The following is a 12,676-nucleotide window of genomic DNA, read 5'->3' as shown; positions in this document are numbered from 1 at the left end:
TTTCAAAAGTCATCAAAGGAGAAATTTTACAGGCTTCCTTTTTTAATGATGTTGCAAAATTATAGAAATAAAAGAAAATCTGCTACAAACTCATACTCTGCTTTAGTTGCTTCATGGCAAAATCAAGCTAAATGATAGAGTCAAAATAATTTATAAGTTAATTAAAGTAAAAAAGCTATATATGAGAAAGAATTGGGCCAAAAACTTGGAACCCAAATAAAATTTTACTGAATTTAATTAAATAAAATCAATCAATTAGCAGAATTATTATTAAAGTGAGCCTCAAGAAACATGGGAAACAAAGATAAGAGAAGAAAAAATAATGAAGAGAAATAGAGCACTAACCAAACTCAAGAACTATCATTTTAGGAGAAAAATACTAACAGAAAAGACAACAGTTAAACTACTCAAATAAGGGGAGAGAGCGATAAAGATGGCCGGGCACGGTGGCTCACTCCTGTAATCCCAGCACTTTGGGAGGCCGAGGACGGCGGATCATGAGGTCAGGAGATCAAGACCAACCTGGCTAACATGGGGAAACCCCGTCTCTGATTAAAAAAATACAAAAAATTAGCCAGGCGTGGTGGCGGGCACCTGTAGTCCCAGCTACTCGGGAGGCTGAGGCAGGAGAATGGCGTGAACCCGGGAGGCAGAGCTTGCAGTGAGCCAAGATCCAGCCATTGCACTCCAGCCTGGGCGACAGACTCCGTCTCAAAAAAAAAAAGAGACAGATAAAGATAGTTTTATGAAGTTGAAATGCAAAAAAAAAAAACCAAAATTTAATTTTTGGAAAGCCAATATGTATAAAATCTTATTATTACATAAAATCTCATAGTATAGGTCAAAAGTAATGCACGAAGACAAGTAGATTAAATTTCAAAAGTGCACTGTAAAATATTTTTAAAAATCATTTCAATATTCAAAGTTAAATTAACATTAAGCAACACAGTTAGTTGTAAAATAAACAAATCATTTAATCAAAATATATAGCAAGAGGTAATTTGGTTGAAATTAGTATTCAATCCTGTTAAACTTTCTTAAACAAAAAGTAAATATCACCATAATCAAAACTGTTCCTTAAAATTTAAGAATAGCATGTAAATATGTATTACTATTTGCCTTTTTTCAAAAGAGAGACAAAATTAATAGTATTTGTATTCTATATTAACAATTTCTGAAAATCCCAAGTCATTATAAAAAAAAGCCTATTTAAAGATCTAATTAGCTACCAAATTGACATATACAATTCAATAGTATTGTCACATATTTCAGTGACAGTGCATTTGTAAGTATATTGGGAATATATTTCATTATCGCTAGATAGCAAAAAATGCTAACTTAAAATTTATGGTGCAAATGCAAATTTGAAAAAATCTATACTGGGAGAGCTATATGGTATATCAAAAGGCAATAAAGAATTTAATAAATGGAACAATGTATCATGTACTTTGATAAGAAGACAGTATTTAAAACATTCAAATTTATCCTAAATTAATTATTAGTTGTAACAAATTCTGATTGCAATTGTTAGATGTCATAAAAGTTTTATAGCTTCAACAAATAATTTTAGAGTCAATTTAGATGAATTATTGCTTCAGATTTCTATAACTTCTGAGGGAAAAATATTGCCAATTAAGGGTTTACATATTTTCCTCTGATATTAAAACCTATTTGTAAATCACAATAATATGATATGATATGATATTAAAACAATAATAGGATAATAGTTGATCGAAATATAATATGTATCTCTAGATATGATAAAACATACACAACAAAATGATATATGACAAGTACACCATTGGAAATTATAAAATAAAAATCAATTACCTAATATATGTAGAAAATTATTAATTTTAAAAGGTAAACTGAGGCATAATAAAATTTTTGAAGATTTTATTTGAACAAACAGTGACTCATCAATCTGGCAGCTCCATACCAGAAGTGGATTGGGGGCTTTGCCTCGGGAATATAAGCAGAGGGCTTAGGAACATGAAAGTAAAGCAGAAAAAAATTTGATTGTTTGCAGTTATACGTTGCTTTATATGATCTATTCTGCTGCAAAGTTTCTAGTTATAAAGCTATATATTAGTTGACAAAGTCTGCCTGGTTAGCCTTAAGTTTTTTTATTTAATATAGGCAATAACAATAAGTAGCTCAAATTAAGTTTTGCTTATGTTTGTAAATTAAACAATGTTAAGGTTCCTTATGTCTAGGTGGCTTTGTCTGCTTAGAGATTCTTCAGGCCTGGTCTCTAATTTGCTTTAACATGAAATATTAGATAAAATATATTATAACTTACATCATAATACAGCAAAATTAAATGCAGATAGTTTATGGAGTTTAATATGAAGAAAATAATGTTTGTTACAATAGCATAAATGGATATATTTATCCAATTAATAAATTTTACCTGGGATGTCATTAAGATGGTGGACTAAAGGTACCTAGCACTTCCCTTCTCCACACTAAAAAGGACCGAAACAACAAATAGATAAGAACACATCAAATAGAGTGTCTAAGGAAGAACATTAGCATTCAGCAAGGAATTACAAAGACTCGCTCAGCACTAAAACTTAAAATGACAGCATAGAAAGCTAAGCAAATCCAGCTGGGATTGGCTTAGAGCCAATAAAACTCCCCAGCACAGGGAACTAGTAAGAAAAAACCCAGGGTTCATGTTTTCACAACAAACACCTGCAATTCTAGCTACAAAAGAGCCCCTCAGCCCTCACAGGCCCTAAGCCTAGTATATAGGGAGTTGCTTGAAGTCCACGCAACTGCATTATTCCACAAAGGGAATTCATGTTGGGTTCTCCCCACTCCCCAGGACACTGGCTGCTGCAGCACAGCACCATTTTGAAAGAAGAGCCAACACCAGAGTATTGCCCTGGGGCCCAATACCCCCTGCAGAAGCACAACCAAGAAACTTGTTAACATTCCTCTTCATCCACCAGGAGGGCCACTGCATCATGACCTTAGCTCTACACAGTGGTGCACCTGTGCACTCTGCAACTGAACTCATGCAGTGCCCCATATCTTAGGGAACAGGGGCTTTGACACTACAGGAGACGTTCCCCAAGACACGAGGAGCTGAAGCTCATGCTCTGCAGAGCCTGATAACTACTTGCCTGGGGCCACCACCACTGACAGTGACCCTGCACCTCCAGCAGTGGTGCCACTTGTGCCCATATGCACTTCCCAGGGACACAAAAACTGGCCTATGTAGAGCTAACCACCACCACTACAAGAATGTACATGCCACCCAGGGGCCTGAAAACCAGTCTGACTAAGGACCACTGCTGACACCCATACATGCTGCCAGAAACCTGAGGACTAGCCTGCCTGTTGTATTCATACTCAGAAAAACCATGCCACAGCCTAGGCTACTGAGAAATTTGCAGACACTGCTGTCATTGATTACAGCAAAATAAATCATATAGGAACTAGATACTGAACCCACCAAAGCTAAACCACCTTGCCCAACTGACATTATAAATATATTTACAGGAAGAAGTCTTTATCCACAAAATATACTTCCTAAAATTGAAAGAAGCAACTGTTACATGAGATGTTCAGATATCAATGCAGGGGCACAAGTAACATGAAAAAACAAAACATGAACCTCCAAAGGTACACAATAATTCTGCAATAACAAACCCCAAGGAGAAAGAAACCTATGGAATGCCTGAGAAGAAATTCAAAATAATTGTAAAGACAACTCAGCAAAATAAAATAGAACAAGTATAATGAAAATAAATCAGAAAAACAATTTATGATCTAAATGAGAAATTCAACAAGAATATAGATATGATATAGTTTGGATGTGTGCTCATGCACAAATGTCATATTAAAATGTCATCTCCAATGTTGGAGGTGGGGCCTGGTGGATGGTGATTGGATCATGGAGGTGAATTTCTCATGAATTGTTTAGCACCATTCTCCTTGGTACTGTCCTCATGATAGTGAGTGAGTTCTCATGAGATCTTGTCATTTAAAAGTGTGTAGCACCTCCCCTTTTGCTCTGTTGCTCCTGCTTTTGCTATGGGATGTACCAGCTCCTCCATTGTCTTCTGTCATTATTAGAAGCTTCTTGAGGCATCCCCATAAGCAGATTCTGCTATGCTTCCTGTACAGCCTGCAGAACCATGAGCCAATTAAACCTCTTTTTAAATAAATTTCTTGGGAAATTTAAGTATTTCTTTATAGGAATGTGAGAATGAACCAATACAAAATATCATTTAAATAGAACAAAACAGAAATCTTGGAACTGAAGAATTAATGAATGAAATTTAAAAATAAAATCAAAATATTCAACAATAGAATTGATCAAGCAGATGAAAGAATTTCTTAACTTGAAAACAGGTTTGAAATAACCAAGTCAGATAAAAAAGAAAAAAAGAATCATGAACATTTATGTGATATGTGGGACATTAAACAAACACATTTTCACAATTTAGGACATTCAGAAGGAGAAGAGATTTCAAAAGGCATAGAAAATGTATTTAATAAAATAATAGCTGAAAACTTCCTAAGTCTTGGAAGAGATGTAGATATTCAGATACAGGAAGCTCAAAAATCCCCAAATAGATTTAACCCAAAAAGGTCATCTCCAAGGATTATTATATTCAAACTGTCAACAATCAAAGACAATGAGAGAATTCTAAAAACACCAAGAGAAAAGAGTTAAGTTACATATAAGGAAATTCCAATCACAGTAACAAACAGCAGATTTCTCAACAGAAACCTTACGGGACAAGAGAGAGAATGTGATGTTATACTCAAAGTGCTGGGGGAAAAAAAAGCAACAACACCATGCCAGTCAAGAATGCAAAACTCAGTAAAGCTATTCTTTAGAAATGGAAAAATGGTCTTTCCAAGACAAGTGAAACTTAAGGGAATTCATCACCACTAGACCAGCACTACAAGAATTGCCTAAAGGAGTCCTATATCTGGAGGTGAAATGACAATATACGCCATGGTGTGAAAATACACAAAAGTGAAAAACTCACTGGCAGATCAGATACACAAATAAGGAAAAAGAAAAGCATCAAACAATATCACTACAGAAAACCACCAAATTACAAAGATAAAAAAATAAAAGAGAAAGAAAACAACAAAGAGTATACAAAATCAGAAAAACATCAACAAAATGACACTAGGAAGACCTCACATCTCAATAACAAACTTAAATGTAACTGGCTTAAATTCCACAATTTATTTATTTATTTATTTATTTTCAGATGGAGTCTCACTCTGTCACCTAGGCTGGAGTGCAGTGGTGCCATCTCGGCTCACCACAACCTCCCACTCCTAGGTTCAAGTGGTTCACCTGCCTCAGCCTCCTGAGTAGTTTGAACTACAGGTACCCGCCACCACACTTAGCTAGTTGTTGTATTTTTAGAAGAGACAGGGTTTCACCATGTTGGCCAGGCTGATCTTGAACTCCTGACCTCAGGTGATCCACCTGCCTTGGCCTCCCAAAGTGTTCAGATTACAGGCATGAGCCACCGTGCCTGCCTAAATTCCACAATTTAGAATATAGGCTAGCTGAATAGATTTTTTTTAAAAAAATAGACTCAATTTCACATTGCCAACAAGAAACTCACTTCACCTGTTAAGACACATATAGACTGAAAATTGAGAAATAGAAACCATAACTGTGCAAAAGTAGCAATAGTTATATCAGACTGTAACCCCAACATTTCGGGAAGCCAAGGCAGGTGGATCACTTGAGGTCAGAAGTTTGAGACCATCCTGGCCAACATGGCAAAACCTGTCTTTACTAAAAATACAAAAGTTAGCTGGGCATGGTGGCGCACACCTGTAATTCCAGCTTGGGAGGCTAAGGCATGAGAATAGCTTGAACCTGTGAGGCAGAAGTTGCAGTGAGCTGAGATCATGCCACTACACTCCAGCCTGGGTGACAGAGTGAGACTGTCTCAAAAAAGAAAAAAAAAGATATACCCACTACAATAATAGTTGAGGACTTCAACACCCCACTTTCTGCATTGGACAGCTCATGAGACAGAAATTCAACAAATAAATATTGGAGTTAATCTGCACTACAGACCCAACGGATATTAATAACACATTTTATTTGACAGCTGCAGAATATACATTCTTCTCATCAGTCCACCAAACATTCTCCAGGATAGACCATACGGTAGGTGATGAAACAAGTTTCAACATTTTTTTAAAAAATTGAAGTTATATTAAGTGTCTTCTCAGACTGCAATGGAATAAAACTAGCATAGAAACAAGAGAGAAACGTTCCAAGAAAGTTCTATAGAAAGTTCCAAGAGGAACTTTGGAAACTCTACAAATAAATAGATATTAAAAAACATTCTCCTGAATGACCAATAGATTAATGAAGAAAATTTAAAAAAGTTTTTTTAAAGTTCTCAGTGAGAATAGAAATTGAAACACAACATACTAAAACTTATGGGTCTAGCTAGTAGTGGTCTATCTATTTTGTTAATCTTTTCAAAAAACCAGCTCCTGGATTCTTTGAATTTTAAAGGGTTTTTCATGTCCCTATCGCTTTCAATTCTGCTCTGATATTAGTTATTTCTTACCTTCTGCTAGTTTTTGGATTAGTTTGCTCTTGCGTCTCTAGCTCTTAATTGTGATGTTAGGGTGTTGATTTGAGATCTTTCCAGCTTTCTGATGTGGGCATTTGGTGCTATAAATTTCTCTCTTAACACTACTTTAGCTGTGCCCCAGAGATTCTGATACATTGTCTCTTTGTTCTCATTGGTTTCAAAGAACTTTTTGATTTGTGCCTTAATTTCATTATTTACCCAGGAGTCATTCAGGAGCAGGTTGTTCAATTTCCATTCAATTGTGTGGTTTTGAGTGAGTTTCTTAATCCTGAGTTCTAATTTGATTGCAGTGTAGTCTAAGAGACTGTTATGATTTCAGGATTTCAGTTATTTTGCATTTGCTGGGGAGTGTTTAACTTCCAGTTATGTGGGTGATTTCAGAGTAAGTGCCATGTGGCACTGAGAAGAAAGTATGTCAAATAGACACAATAAAAAATGATAAAGGAGATATCACCATTGACCCCACAGAAATACAAACTACCATCAGATAATAATATAAACACCTCTACACAAATAAACTAGAAAATCTAGAAGAAATGGATAAATTCCCGGACACATACACCCTCCCAAGACTAAAACGGGGGGAAGTTGAATCCCTGAATAGACCAGTAACAAGTTCTGTAATTGAGGCAGTAATTAATAGCCTGCCAACCAAAAAAAAAAGCCCAGGACCAGACGGATTCACAGCCGAATTTTACCAGTACAAAATGGAGCTGGTACTATTCCTTCTGAAACTATTCAAAACAGTGGAAAAGGAGGGACTCCTCCCTAACTCATTTGATGAAGCCAGCATCATCCTGATAACAAAACTGAGAAGAGACACAACAAAAACAAGAAAACTTCAGGCCAATATCCCTGATGAACATTGATGAAAAAATCCTCAATAAAATGCTGGCAAAACAAATCCAGCAGCACATCAAAATCTTATCCACCATGATCAAGTTGGCTTTATCCCTGGGATACACGGCTGGTTCAACATATGCAAATCAATAAACATAATCTATCACATAAACAGAACCAAAGACAAAAACCACATGATTATCTCAATAGACGCAGAAAAGGCCTTTGATAAAATTCAACATCTTCATGTTAAAAACTCTCAAATAACTAGGTATTGATGGAACATATCTCAAAATAATAAGAGCTATTTATGACAAACCCACAGCCAATATCATACTGAATGGGCAAAAGCTGGAAGCATTCCCTTTGAAAACCAGCACAAGACAAGGATGCTCTCTGTCACCACTCCTACTCTACATAGTATTGGAAGTTCTGGCCAGGGCAATCAGGCAAGAGAAAGAAATAAAGCGTATTCAGTTAGGAAGAGAGGAAGTCAAATTGTCTCTGTTTGCAGACAACATGATTCTATATTTAGAAAACCCCATTGTCTCAGCCCCAAAACACCATAAGCTGATAAGCAACTTCAGCAAAGTCTCAGGTTACAAAACCAATATGCAAAAATCAAAAACATTCATTTACACAAACAATAGAAAAGCAGAGAGCCAAATCATGAATGAACTTCCATTCACAATTGCTACAAAGACAGTGATATACCTAGGAATACAGCTAACAAGGGATGTGAAGAACCTCTTCAAGGAGAACTACAATCCACTGTTCAGGGAAATAAGAGAGGACACAAATAAATGGAAAAACATTCCATCCTCATGCATAGGAATAATTAATGTTATGAAAATGGCCATATAGCCCAAAGTCATTTATAGATTCAATGTTACTTCCATCAAACTACCATTGACATTCTTCACAGAATTCGAGAAAACTATGTTAGATTTTATATGAAATAAAAAAAGAGCCCATATAGCTAAGACAATCTTAAGCAAAAAGAACAAAACTGGAGGCATCACGCTACCTGACTTCAAACTATACTACAGGGCTACGGTAACCGAAACAGAATGGTGCTGGTACCAAAACATACATATAGACCAGTGGAACAGGACAGAGACCTCAGAAATAATACCACACATCTACAACCATCTGATTTTCAACAAACCTGACAAAACAAGCAATGGATAAATGATTCTATATTTAATAAATGGTGTTGGGAAAACTGGTTAGCCGTATGCAGAAAACTGAAACTGGACCCCTCTTCCTTACACTTCATACAAAAATTAACTCAAGATGGAGTAAAGACTTAAATGTGAAACCCAAGACCGTAAAAACCCTAGAAGAAAACCTAGGCAAAACCATTCAGGACACAGGTATGGACAAAGACTTCATGATGATAATGCCAAAATCAATTGCAACAAAAGCAAAAGCTGACAAATGGGATGTAATTAAACTAAAGAGCTCCTGCACAGCAAAAGAAACTATCATCAGAGTGAACAAGCAACCTACAGAGTGGGAGAAAATTTTTGCAACTTACCTATCTGAAAAAGGTCTAATATCCAGAATTTACGAGGAACTTAAACAAATTTATAAGAAAAAACAACCACATCAAAAAGTGGGCAAAGGATATGAACAGACACTTCTCAAAAGAAGACATTTACACGATCAACAAACATATGAAAAAAAGGTCAACCTCACTGATCATTACAGAAATGCAAACCAAAACTACAATGAGATACCATCTCATGCTAGTCAGAATGGCAATTATTAAAAAGTCAAGAAACAATAGATGCTGGCAAGGCTGTGAAGAAAGAGGAACGCCTTTACACTTTTGGTGGGAATATAAATTAATTCAACCAGTGAGGAAGACACTATGGCAATTCCTCAAGCATCTAGAAACTGAAATACCATTTGACCCCTCAATCCCATTACTGAGTATATACCCAAAGGAATATAAATCATTCTGCTATAAAGAGACATGTACATGTATGCTTATTGTAGAACTATTTACAATAGCAAAGTCATGGAACCAACCCAAATGCCCATCAATGATAGACTGGATAAAGAAAATGTGGTACATATACACCATGAAATACTATGCAGCCATAAAAATGAATGAGATCATGTCCTTTGCAGGATGAGACTGGAAGCCATCATCCTCAGCAAACTCACACAGGAACAGAAAACCAAACACTGCATGTTCTCACTCATAAGCGGAATTTGAACAACGAGAATACATGGAAACAGAGAGGGCACAACACACATCAGGGCCTGTTGGCGGGTGGGGGGAAAGGGGACAGAACTTAGAGGATGGGTCAATAGGTGCAGCAAACCACTATGGCACATGTATGCCTATGTAACAAACCTTCATGTTCTGCACATGTATCCCATTTTTTTAAAAAAAGAAAAACAAAAAAATAAATAAACAAATAAAACCCATTGGATATGGCAAAAACAATTCTCAGAGGAAAGTTTACAGCATCATATGCCTACATCAAAAAAGGTAGAAAGATTTCAAATAAAGAACCTAATGATGCACCATAAGGAACTGGAAAAGCACATAGAAACCAAATCTAAAATTAGTAGAAAGAAATAATAAAGATCAGAGCAAAAGTAAATAAAACAGAAACAGAAAATAACAATTTAAAAAAACAAAAAGTTGGTTTTTTGAAAAGATAAATAAAACAAACCATTAACCAAGCTAAGAAAAAATTATGTCTCAAGTAATAAAAAAAATCCAGAAATGGAAACTTTACAACTGATAGCAAGAAATAAAAAGGATAATTAAAGATTATTTCAAACAACTATATGCCAACAAATTAGAAAACCAAGAGGAAATCACTAAATTCCTGGACACATATAACCTACCAAGACTGAACCAGGAAAAAAAAAAAAAAAGGAAACCTGAACAGATTAGTAATAAGTAACAAGATTAAATCATAATAAAAACTCTCCCAGAAAGGAAATTCCAGGGCCAGGTGGTTTAACTGCCAAATTCTACAACACTTTAAAAGAACAAGAATTAGTCTTGAATTCTTCCAGAAAATTTAAGAGGAGGTAATTCTAATTCATTCTACGACACCAGCATTACCCTTATACCAAAACCAGACAAAGGCACAACAATTAAAGAAAACTATTAGGCCAATGTCACTGGTGAACTTAGAAGAAAACATTTAAAAATAAACAAATAAATAAAATACTAGCAAACAGAATCTAATAGCACATCAAAAGAGAATACCCTATAATTAAGTGTGATTTATCTCAGGGTTGTACAGATGGTTCAACACACACAAATCAAGAAATGTGATACACTACATCAGCAGAATGAAGAAAAATATTTATCTCAATGAATATAGAAAAAGCATTTGATAAAATTCAGCATTTCTTCATGATTAAAACACTCATCAGACTAGGTATAGAAGGAGCATGCCTTAAAACAATAAAGGCCATATATGACAAACCCATACCTAACATCGTACTGAATGGGGAAAAGCTGAAAACTTTTCTTCTAAGAATTGATACAAGACAAAGACTCTCATTTTCATCACTCTTATTCAACATAGTACTAATAGTCTTGGGCAGAGTGATTAATCAAGGAAAATAAATGAAGGGAATTTAAATTAGAAAATAATTAAAATTGTATCCCTTTTCAGACAACATTATCTTATATGTAGAAAAGTCTAAAGATTCCACCAAAGATTTCTCAGAATGGAAAAGCAAATTCGGTAAAGCTGCAGGACACAAAATTAACACACAAAATCAGTAAACATTCTATACCCCAGTAACAAACTAGCTGCAAAAAAATCAAGAAAGGAATTTCATTTACAATAATTACAAAAAATAGAATACGTTTAAATGATTTAACTAAGGAGGTAAAATATCTCTGCAATAAAATCTACCACATACTGATGAAATAATTTAAAAAAGACACACAGATTTGAAAGACATATCATGCTTATAGGTTGGAAGAATTAATATTGTTTAAATGATCATACTACCCAGAGCGAACTACAGATTAAATGAAATCTTTATCAAAATATCAAGAACATTCTTCATGGAAATAGAAAAAAAAATCCAAAAAATGGTGTGGAACCACAAAAGACCTTGCAAAGCCGAAGCATTACTCAGCAAAAAGAACAAAGCTGGATGCATTACTCTACCTGACTAAAATATACTGTAGAGCTATAGTACCCCAAACGACATGGTCTTGGTATAAAAGCCAACACATAGATCAATGGGACAGACTGGAGAACCCAAAATAAATTCATATATTTATAGCCAACTAGTTTTTGACAAAAGTGACAAGAACATACATTGAGGAAAGGACAGTCTCTTCAATAATTGGTGCTTGGAAAACTGGATATTCATAGGCAGAGGAATGAAACTAGACTCCTATCTCTCACCATGTACAAAAATCACCTGAAAATGGATTGAACACTTAAATGTAAGTCCTAAAACTATAGAATTATTAAAAGGAAACACAGGGGGAAATACTTCATGACAGTGATCTAGGCACAAGTTTTATGGGTAAGACTTCAACAGCACAGTGAGCAAAAAAAAATAGAAAAATGGGATTATGTCAAACCAAAAAGCTTTTACACAGCAAAAGAAAAAAATCAACAGTGAAGAGAGAACCTGTAGAATTGGAGCAAATATTTACAAACTAATCATCCAACAAAGGAATAATATCCAGATATATGTATGAGGAACTAGAACAACTCAACAGCCATAAAACAAATTAAAAATAGGCACAGGATCTGAAGAAACATTTCTTGAAAGAAGACATACAAATGACTAATAGGTACATGAAGAAATGCTCAACATCACTAATAATTAGGGACATGCAGATCAAAACCACAATGGATATCATCTCACCCTAGTTAGAATGGCTATTATTGAAAAGTGAAAAGATAGCAAATGCTTGAGAGGATGCAGAGAAAAGGAAACTCTTATATATTGTTAGTGGGAACATTAATTAGTGCAGCCATTATAGATAACAGCATGGAGACTTCTCAAAAGAGTAAAAATAGAACTATCACATGATCCAGTTATTCCACTGCTGGATACATATCTAAAACAAAGAAAATCAGTATGTCGAAGAGATCTCAGCAACCACCAATTTATTGTAATAGTAAATTGGTAGGGAATTAACCAATTTACTATTACATGGTAGGGAATTAACCTCAATGTCCATCAACAGACAAATTAATAAAGAAAAATGGTACACA

Source organism: Pan paniscus, chromosome 22 (genome assembly GCF_029289425.2).
Source record: "Pan paniscus chromosome 22, NHGRI_mPanPan1-v2.0_pri, whole genome shotgun sequence".
NCBI lineage: Eukaryota > Metazoa > Chordata > Mammalia > Primates > Hominidae > Pan > Pan paniscus.
This window is presented reverse-complemented; position numbering follows the sequence as displayed.